The sequence below is a fragment of the Astatotilapia calliptera genome, chromosome 14, assembly GCF_964374335.1.
Source record: "Astatotilapia calliptera chromosome 14, fAstCal68.1, whole genome shotgun sequence".
NCBI lineage: Eukaryota > Metazoa > Chordata > Actinopteri > Cichliformes > Cichlidae > Astatotilapia > Astatotilapia calliptera.
In genome coordinates, this window is record NC_137435.1 from 34,301,629 (window position 1) to 34,310,376 (window position 8,748).

Consider the following 8,748-nt stretch of genomic DNA (forward strand, 5'->3'; position numbering starts at 1 on the left):
ATAACTTGTTAGGGTACCCCCTCTATTCCCAAAACCTTATATTCGATAACAGGGAAAATCCTGAAAAAATCCTTAGTCTTTTTTCTCAAATTCAGCGCCCCGCGGCTCCCTTCATGCTCAGCCAAACAAAGCCAAAACTCCTTTTAAAAATTTCTCCGCGATTTCTCCAAAACCCCTAGAATAACTTGTTAGCTACCCCTCTATTCCCCCCAAAAAAAGCGCTATAATCCAAAAACATTGGGAAAGCTCCTTACTCTTTTTTCTTCAAAAACTTGCCTCTTGCTAGCTACCTCTAAAATTCAACCCACACTCTAAGTTCTACCTCGCTCTTAATCGCACCGACCCGCAACAGCTTCCAGAGCACAATTTTTTCCTGCTTGTTCGCTCCCCGCTCTGCTCCCGAATGCGCTGCTTACCTCGTTTGAAAATTCCCCCCTTAGACCAACTCCGCCTCACTGCGCCCCGCTGCCAATCACATAACCCTTGCACCGCTCCCTTCGCACCCCGGTTAGCCAATCCACTCCAGGTCTGATTTTACGATCTCCCGCTGATGTTAAGACTATCTTCGAACCCCCAGAAGACCCCTGCCTTCAGCCATATCAACAACTGGAACCGCTCAGACTGCTTGCGACTTCGCATAGGGAGCGGCCGATTTCAACAGCAACTTGCGTCTCTTTCCTTATCCGCATATCATTCGGTAAGTGTTAATCTTGCTCTCTAACTACATTTTTGCATTTTCCTTTTTGCCATTCTGTCAATCCTTTCATTTAAATAAATAAATAAATATCACAATGGTTTGTAACAGGTACAATACACCATCCATCCATCCATTCGCCTCCACTTATCCTTTTCTCAGGCTCGCGCAGTGCGCTGGAGCCTATCCCACGTGCAATACACTTTAAAATATATATAAGCTCCACTTTTAACCCCCGTAAAAGTTTATACATTACATGTCTACATCACCTATCATCGGGTATCTCATTTTTTCTCACTCTTGTTCATATAATGTTTATATTTTTACTGTTTGTAAATACTCGATGTTATTTCTTTTCAGACTCTGAGATAAACCTGCTCAACTCCTCTTTTTTTGAGTCTCTCGATCAAATTGGTAGGTTTGGTTCATTCTTGTTCCCCTTCTTAACAGCTAATTGTACAAGAAAAACAAAACATTTACCCTCTTTTTTCATTTTTATCAAACTTTCTAGATATCTCTGACTTGGACACCTTTATTGGTACGAGTTCCCCGAATTCTTCACCACCAGTGCTTGTGCGATCCACAGGAAAGAATATTCGTCTCTCCACACGGGACAGACAGCATTTGCTCTCTACGCTAGATCGCCCTGCTTCATCTGGCCCCAGTTCCATTCCCGTCGGAGCTTGTTCTCTCCCGCAACCCTCTGGGAAAAACTTGCGCCTGTCCGCCGGGGACAGGCAAGATTTGCTATATCATCTTGTTATTGTTATGTTATGCTTCTTTGATATTTTGCTAGTTTGCGTGTTTTAAAACTCTTTTTGTTTTTCTTTATATTTTTAGACCCAGATGTGTTAACCTGATCCCTGCGAAACACCAGCTCTGCGTGGATTTTGACCGCGAGTGACCGGATGTTGTTTCCGGCCTGAGGTTGCCTGAAATGCCGTGAGGCTCGTTTGAAAGATTGCGCCCGAGACCAACTCCGCCTCCAAGGCATGCCTACCTTTAGCTGCCACCAGTGAGATATCAGAGCCGGGCTCCACATATCCAATCAGGAGCACGAGCAAGACAGCTTTTGCAGACTCTCCAGAAATATACAAGTCCTTACCAACTGCTCTGCAACCCAGTGTTTCTGGTCCCCTCACTAACATCGCTTTTTGAGATATTTTTTATGAACCACCAAAAAAGCAATTTTACCCCACAGTACAGAAGACTGGGTCTGAGGGCAGCAGCGGGGAGAAATGATTGAAGCGACGGACATTTCATGGCTGGTCTTGCATAATCGTGAGTTATTATGTCATATGGTGATAAGTACATAGTTTTGCAAGAGGCATACAAGCACTGTGGAAAAAGTAATCATAAAACTGTTTTTGTGAACACCCTACGTTATGCTTTAAAAAATGTGATACATGTAATGTGATCATCAAAGAACATGATTTTTTTTAAAAAAAACTTTTATTCTTATGCTTTTAAAGTATGTCAGATTATCTTAAAACACTTATTTGTATGTTATAATGTTTTTCTTACACCATGTGTAATTTTTATAGACACCTTATTCATTGTATCAATGTGTAATTATGTATCTTTGATAAATAAATAAAATATTTAATCTTGTATTTGTGTACTTTCTGGTGATTCAATAAAAAATTAGTCACATATCGCTCTGATAAACACAGATGGCTGAAAGAAATGTTTGATGGAACAAAGGAAACAAGTGTCTTGCTGCTAAACTTTTAAGTCACCATGGTTTAAATGAGAAAGTCTGTATGTAAAACATGAAAAACTCCATATCAGTGATATCTACAAAGGTGTACTCATTTCTTTGTAATGGTACTTTACTGTTCCAATGAAACAAAAAGAAAATCTCATTTTTAAAGTACATTTTTCGGCCATCCTGACCTATTTTCAGGGGCAAGAATGTTGATGTTAGACTGTGTTTTAAATCAGGTTGTGATCTTAAACTAACTATCACAGCACTGATTTCAGTTGTAATCTCAATTAGAATCCCAATTTGGCTTTTCTCCAGTCAGTGTTATGGTGAAATTTAACTTGTTCTTTTGTGTAATTGCACATGGCCCAGCAAAGGACCCCTTAGTAAACTGTACAGCATAAGTTTTCAATTCACTTTTGTCAGAAAACTTCACAGTATGAGAAGTTACAGCACAGTTTCTCCAAACGTGTGGTTCTTTTTCAGCCAGCGTGCTTTTAGAGCATCTACATTAGCTCATGTAGTAAAAGTACAATCAGTAAGTGTACTTTAACATTTGAGATTCCGAGTCACTCTTGCTTAGATCATGTGAACTATATCATGAACCTTTTTTTTGTATAATGCATCAAACGTGTTCAAATCAGTTTATTTTCAATTTATTTTAACTAATCTAGAGACAAGGAACTCCTTTTTAGCTTCTGTTATGTATTTACCTCTCACACCTTAATCTAGATGTTAGTGTTCTCAGAGTTAACATGTCTCATGTTGCCATGTTGTATTTCTAATACCCAGCCTCAGTGTTCGCCCTGTTGACCCTCAAATCCAAACACCAATGATCTAGATATTCACAAAATTCATAAGGAGATTCTTAAGGTCTTAAGTTTTGTTGTTTTTATGTTTTACAAAAAAAAACTTCACATTTTTTATATTTTTAAACGAAAGTGACATGCAAGGATATTTTTCTTTAGTGATGTTGCTTCAGCAATCTCAAATACTAATTATTCTGGGAATTTTTATGGTCAAACTATGTGATTTTCCAAATGTGTGTATGTGTGGAGTAAAATGACCTTGTTCTTATGATGTTGTCACCGTGAATCATTTAGGATTAACAACACAAATTGTATCGATAGCAGAAACAGTCTTATAACTTATAGTTCTCACACGTTACCGCTAGTTTTACAAACGCAGTCTTCTTCAGCTCTGTTTATGTAGCTTTTATGAAACTGATTTTCCATAGTACAAGTAGAATTTAATTTTTCTTTGCTCTCCAGTATAAATGCAATAATTTGCAGGCTTTTTACTGAAACTCTCACAATGCAACACTCAATGCTCAGAGCTTCATATATCAACAGCTCTGAAAATATCTTCTTTTTTAAAGTAATGTAGGACAGGATCTCTCACTCTCTGTGTCTCAAAAAAACCCAACTAAACTGGCAATCACCACTAAACAAATGAAAGTAGTTTATGGCTTTTTTATCAGCTGCATTTCTTTCATTTATGTATTGATCCCATTGTTTATTGGTAATGCTTTTAGGTCACTGTTTTAGCATGTCTGCCTCACACTCCATTTAAACAGTTTAACAGATAGTGGGGTCTGGTAAGGAAGTTGGGGGGAAGCAGACAACTCCACAGGAAGAGTCTTTTTGTCTTTTCTCCACTGTAAAAGATAGCAAGGCAGTGTGAAACCTTTGCGGGAAAGACAAAACTGAGAGCCATGCTAGGCTCAGTGAGAGACTCTGCTCACCCTCTGTCCCAGCGATGGCAGTCCCTCACCAAGCTTGATTTCTGTTCTTTGTCTTGATTAAAGAATGTTAGCTACCACTCATCGCTTGTCTGCAGGCTTTATTAAATGGAAAACTTCCACAACAACCTCTAAACAGTGGTTTATGGCTTTTTGTCACCTGCAACACCATGTAACACTTGGATGTTAGATTCTTTTACCAGTCAGTGTTGTTAGCCCCAACCCCCAGGCTCCAGGTGTCTGAGCTCTAACCCTGGCTGCCAAATGTCCCCCTGAGGCCTTTGTGCCTTTTACCACCAGACTAAGTTTGTAGTCCTATCTACTAATATTATTTTATTTTTTTATTATAGCACAAGGTTCAGTTAGGTTACTACTTTGACTTCCTCAATTTGAGCACATTTCTGACCCGATACTTTATCAAGCTTTTACTCGAGTGTTTTTGACACTAGCAGCTGTACTTCTACTTAAGTGAAAATTGCCTGCAATTTTGCCACCTCAGTTGCCACTTTTCACAGAGTTTGTATGAAGTTCACTTTATCAGCTGAAAATATTAAAGCCAGAACTTACAAGATCAAAAACCTTTTACTTCATGTACAGGGTTTCCAAAAAAGTTTTATTTCAGGTATATAAACCATTACATTTGATTCAAGTAAAACAAATAATTACATTGATTCTTGTACAGTTTTTCCAAGAAAGTTTTATTTGATGTAACGGGTTTCCAAAATTATTTAATTTGATGTAATGAAACCAATAGATTTGAATGGGGTAAAACAAATAACTCGATTGATTCTTGCAATGCTTTTCCAAGAAAGTTTTATTTGATGTAACGGGTTTCCAAAAAAAAGTTTTATTTCAGGTATATAAACCAATACATTTGATTCAAGTAAAACAAATAATTACATTGATTCTTGTAAAGAGTTTCCAAAAAGGTTTTGACTGGCAACAACGCTCACCTGCTAAATCCATCAGAACACCACTGGGACATTATGTTTCACTCCATCTGACTGTGCAGGAGCTCAGTGTTGGGTATGGTAAATGGTCTGTTTCATATTTAGTGCTTATAGACTCTTCCTGGTTGTTGATGAGACTTTGCAGAAAGCAGCTTCACCTCTGATCACACACACACACACACACACACACACACACACACACACACACACACACACACACACACACACACACACACACACACACACACACTCAACTCCACTCACTCACCTGGAGGATCAACACTCAGGCTAATGATGCTGATGTGGTTATTGCTCTGGGGATTTAGCAGGTGAGCTAAATCATGTGTAACATGTGAATTTCCTGAGTGTGGCATTAATAAAGTCTGTGTCTATGTCAAAGCTGACGTTTAAATTCCTTTTTAAATTTACCAACATTTCTGATTTGCGGTTAAGACTGTGACATGTTTTCACCATTTGAAAGCCAGAAGAGTGATCACTCTTGAAGCCTGGTTGCTGCAGAATACTAGGACTACTAGTACTAGTTCTAGTACTACTGCTACTCCACAAAGCACATTGTTCAGGAATTTCACAAATTTGCTTACGTCTAATGTGTTGGCTTACAGGTAAACTTGTTTTGCAGATGGATAGGATGAAAACTTCCAGCATCACATAATGTTTTCCGATCAGTAGGTTTGGAGTAAAAAGAACTGGACATATATTTGTCTTCTTTGGGTTACTTTTATGTCAAGAAAGTTAACTTATTTAGAACTGTGATCAAGGATAACACATAAACCCTTGCAAATGTGATGGTAAAAGAGTCTAACATCTAGGTGTTACATGGTGTTGCAGGTGATAAAGATCCATAAACTACTTCCATTTGTTTAGAGGTGATTGCCAGTTTTGTTGGGATTTTTAGAGATACAGAGATCCTGTTCTGCTTTACTTAAAAAAAAAAAAAAGGATTTTCAGAGCTGTTGATATATTAATCAGTGTTCATAGAAACATGGATCAACCATGTTTTGACAGTGAGAGTGTTACATTGTGACAGTTTCCATAAAAGTCTGCAAATTCTCTGAACAGGTAGCCATGAAGCAGCCATTTTTTAAAAAGATTAATTAAACTTAATATTATTTGTATGGCCATATCACAACAACAGCATAGCCTTAAACCAGGTTTGGAGTAAAGAGAACTGGACATATAGTTTCTTTTTTGGGTTACTTTGAAGTGAAGAAAGTTAACTTGTTTAGAACTGTGATCAAGGATAACACGTAAAACGTAGAACGTTTCAATATAAAAAGTGTACAAACTCCAGAAAAGTGGCAACTGAGGTGGCAAAATTGCAGGCAATTTTCACTTAAGTAGAAGTACAGCTGCTAGTGTCAAAAACACTCGAGTAAAAGCTTGATAAAGTATCGGGTCAGAAATGTGCTCAAATTGAGGAAGTCAAAGTAGTAACCTAACTGAACCTTGTGCTATAATAAAAAAAATAAAATAATATTAGTAGATAGGACTACAAACTTAGTCTGGTGGTAAAAGGCACAAAGGCCTCAGGGGGACATTTGGCAGCCAGGGTTAGAGCTCAGACACCTGGAGCCTGGGGGTTGGGGCTAACAACACTGACTGGTAAAAGAATCTAACATCCAAGTGTTACATGGTGTTGCAGGTGACAAAAAGCCATAAACCACTGTTTAGAGGTTGTTGTGGAAGTTTTCCATTTAATAAAGCCTGCAGACAAGCGATGAGTGGTAGCTAACATTCTTTAATCAAGACAAAGAACAGAAATCAAGCTTGGTGAGGGACTGCCATCGCTGGGACAGAGGGTGAGCAGAGTCTCTCACTGAGCCTAGCATGGCTCTCAGTTTTGTCTTTCCCGCAAAGGTTTCACACTGCCTTGCTATCTTTTACAGTGGAGAAAAGACAAAAAGACTCTTCCTGTGGAGTTGTCTGCTTCCCCCCAACTTCCTTACCAGACCCCACTATCTGTTAAACTGTTTAAATGGAGTGTGAGGCAGACATGCTAAAACAGTGACCTAAAAGCATTACCAATAAACAATGGGATCAATACATAAATGAAAGAAATGCAGCTGATAAAAAAGCCATAAACTACTTTCATTTGTTTAGTGGTGATTGCCAGTTTAGTTGGGTTTTTTTGAGACACAGAGAGTGAGAGATCCTGTCCTACATTACTTTAAAAAAGAAGATATTTTCAGAGCTGTTGATATATGAAGCTCTGAGCATTGAGTGTTGCATTGTGAGAGTTTCAGTAAAAAGCCTGCAAATTATTGCATTTATACTGGAGAGCAAAGAAAAATTAAATTCTACTTGTACTATGGAAAATCAGTTTCATAAAAGCTACATAAACAGAGCTGAAGAAGACTGCGTTTGTAAAACTAGCGGTAACGTGTGAGAACTATAAGTTATAAGACTGTTTCTGCTATCGATACAATTTGTGTTGTTAATCCTAAATGATTCACGGTGACAACATCATAAGAACAAGGTCATTTTACTCCACACATACACACATTTGGAAAATCACATAGTTTGACCATAAAAATTCCCAGAATAATTAGTATTTGAGATTGCTGAAGCAACATCACTAAAGAAAAATATCCTTGCATGTCACTTTCGTTTAAAAATATAAAAAATGTGAAGTTTTTTTTTGTAAAACATAAAAACAACAAAACTTAAGACCTTAAGAATCTCCTTATGAATTTTGTGAATATCTAGATCATTGGTGTTTGGATTTGAGGGTCAACAGGGCGAACACTGAGGCTGGGTATTAGAAATACAACATGGCAACATGAGACATGTTAACTCTGAGAACACTAACATCTAGATTAAGGTGTGAGAGGTAAATACATAACAGAAGCTAAAAAGGAGTTCCTTGTCTCTAGATTAGTTAAAATAAATTGAAAATAAACTGATTTGAACACGTTTGATGCATTATACAAAAAAAAGGTTCATGATATAGTTCACATGATCTAAGCAAGAGTGACTCGGAATCTCAAATGTTAAAGTACACTTACTGATTGTACTTTTACTACATGAGCTAATGTAGATGCTCTAAAAGCACGCTGGCTGAAAAAGAACCACACGTTTGGAGAAACTGTGCTGTAACTTCTCATACTGTGAAGTTTTCTGACAAAAGTGAATTGAAAACTTATGCTGTACAGTTTACTAAGGGGTCCTTTGCTGGGCCATGTGCAATTACACAAAAGAACAAGTTAAATTTCACCATAACACTGACTGGAGAAAAGCCAAATTGGGATTCTAATTGAGATTACAACTGAAATCAGTGCTGTGATAGTTAGTTTAAGATCACAACCTGATTTAAAACACAGTCTAACATCAACATTCTTGCCCCTGAAAATAGGTCAGGATGGCCGAAAAATGTACTTTAAAAATGAGATTTTCTTTTTGTTTCATTGGAACAGTAAAGTACCATTACAAAGAAATGAGTACACCTTTGTAGATATCACTGATATGGAGTTTTTCATGTTTTACATACAGACTTTCTCATTTAAACCATGGTGACTTAAAAGTTTAGCAGCAAGACACTTGTTTCCTTTGTTCCATCAAACATTTCTTTCAGCCATCTGTGTTTATCAGAGCGATATGTGACTAATTTTTTATTGAATCACCAGAAAGTACACAAATA

General features: G+C 37.5%; 1 long non-coding RNA gene across 1 annotated transcript; it reads left to right on the forward strand.

Moving 5' to 3' along the window:
* Nucleotides 1-530: 530 nt before the first annotated feature.
* Nucleotides 531-2,305, forward strand: LOC145419946 (uncharacterized). The gene is made up of 4 exons (XR_013901202.1): nt 531-697; nt 1,055-1,108; nt 1,206-1,431; nt 1,535-2,305. It is a non-coding gene; the product is annotated as an uncharacterized LOC145419946 (long non-coding RNA).
* The last annotated feature ends 6,443 nt before the right edge of the window (nt 2,306-8,748 follow it).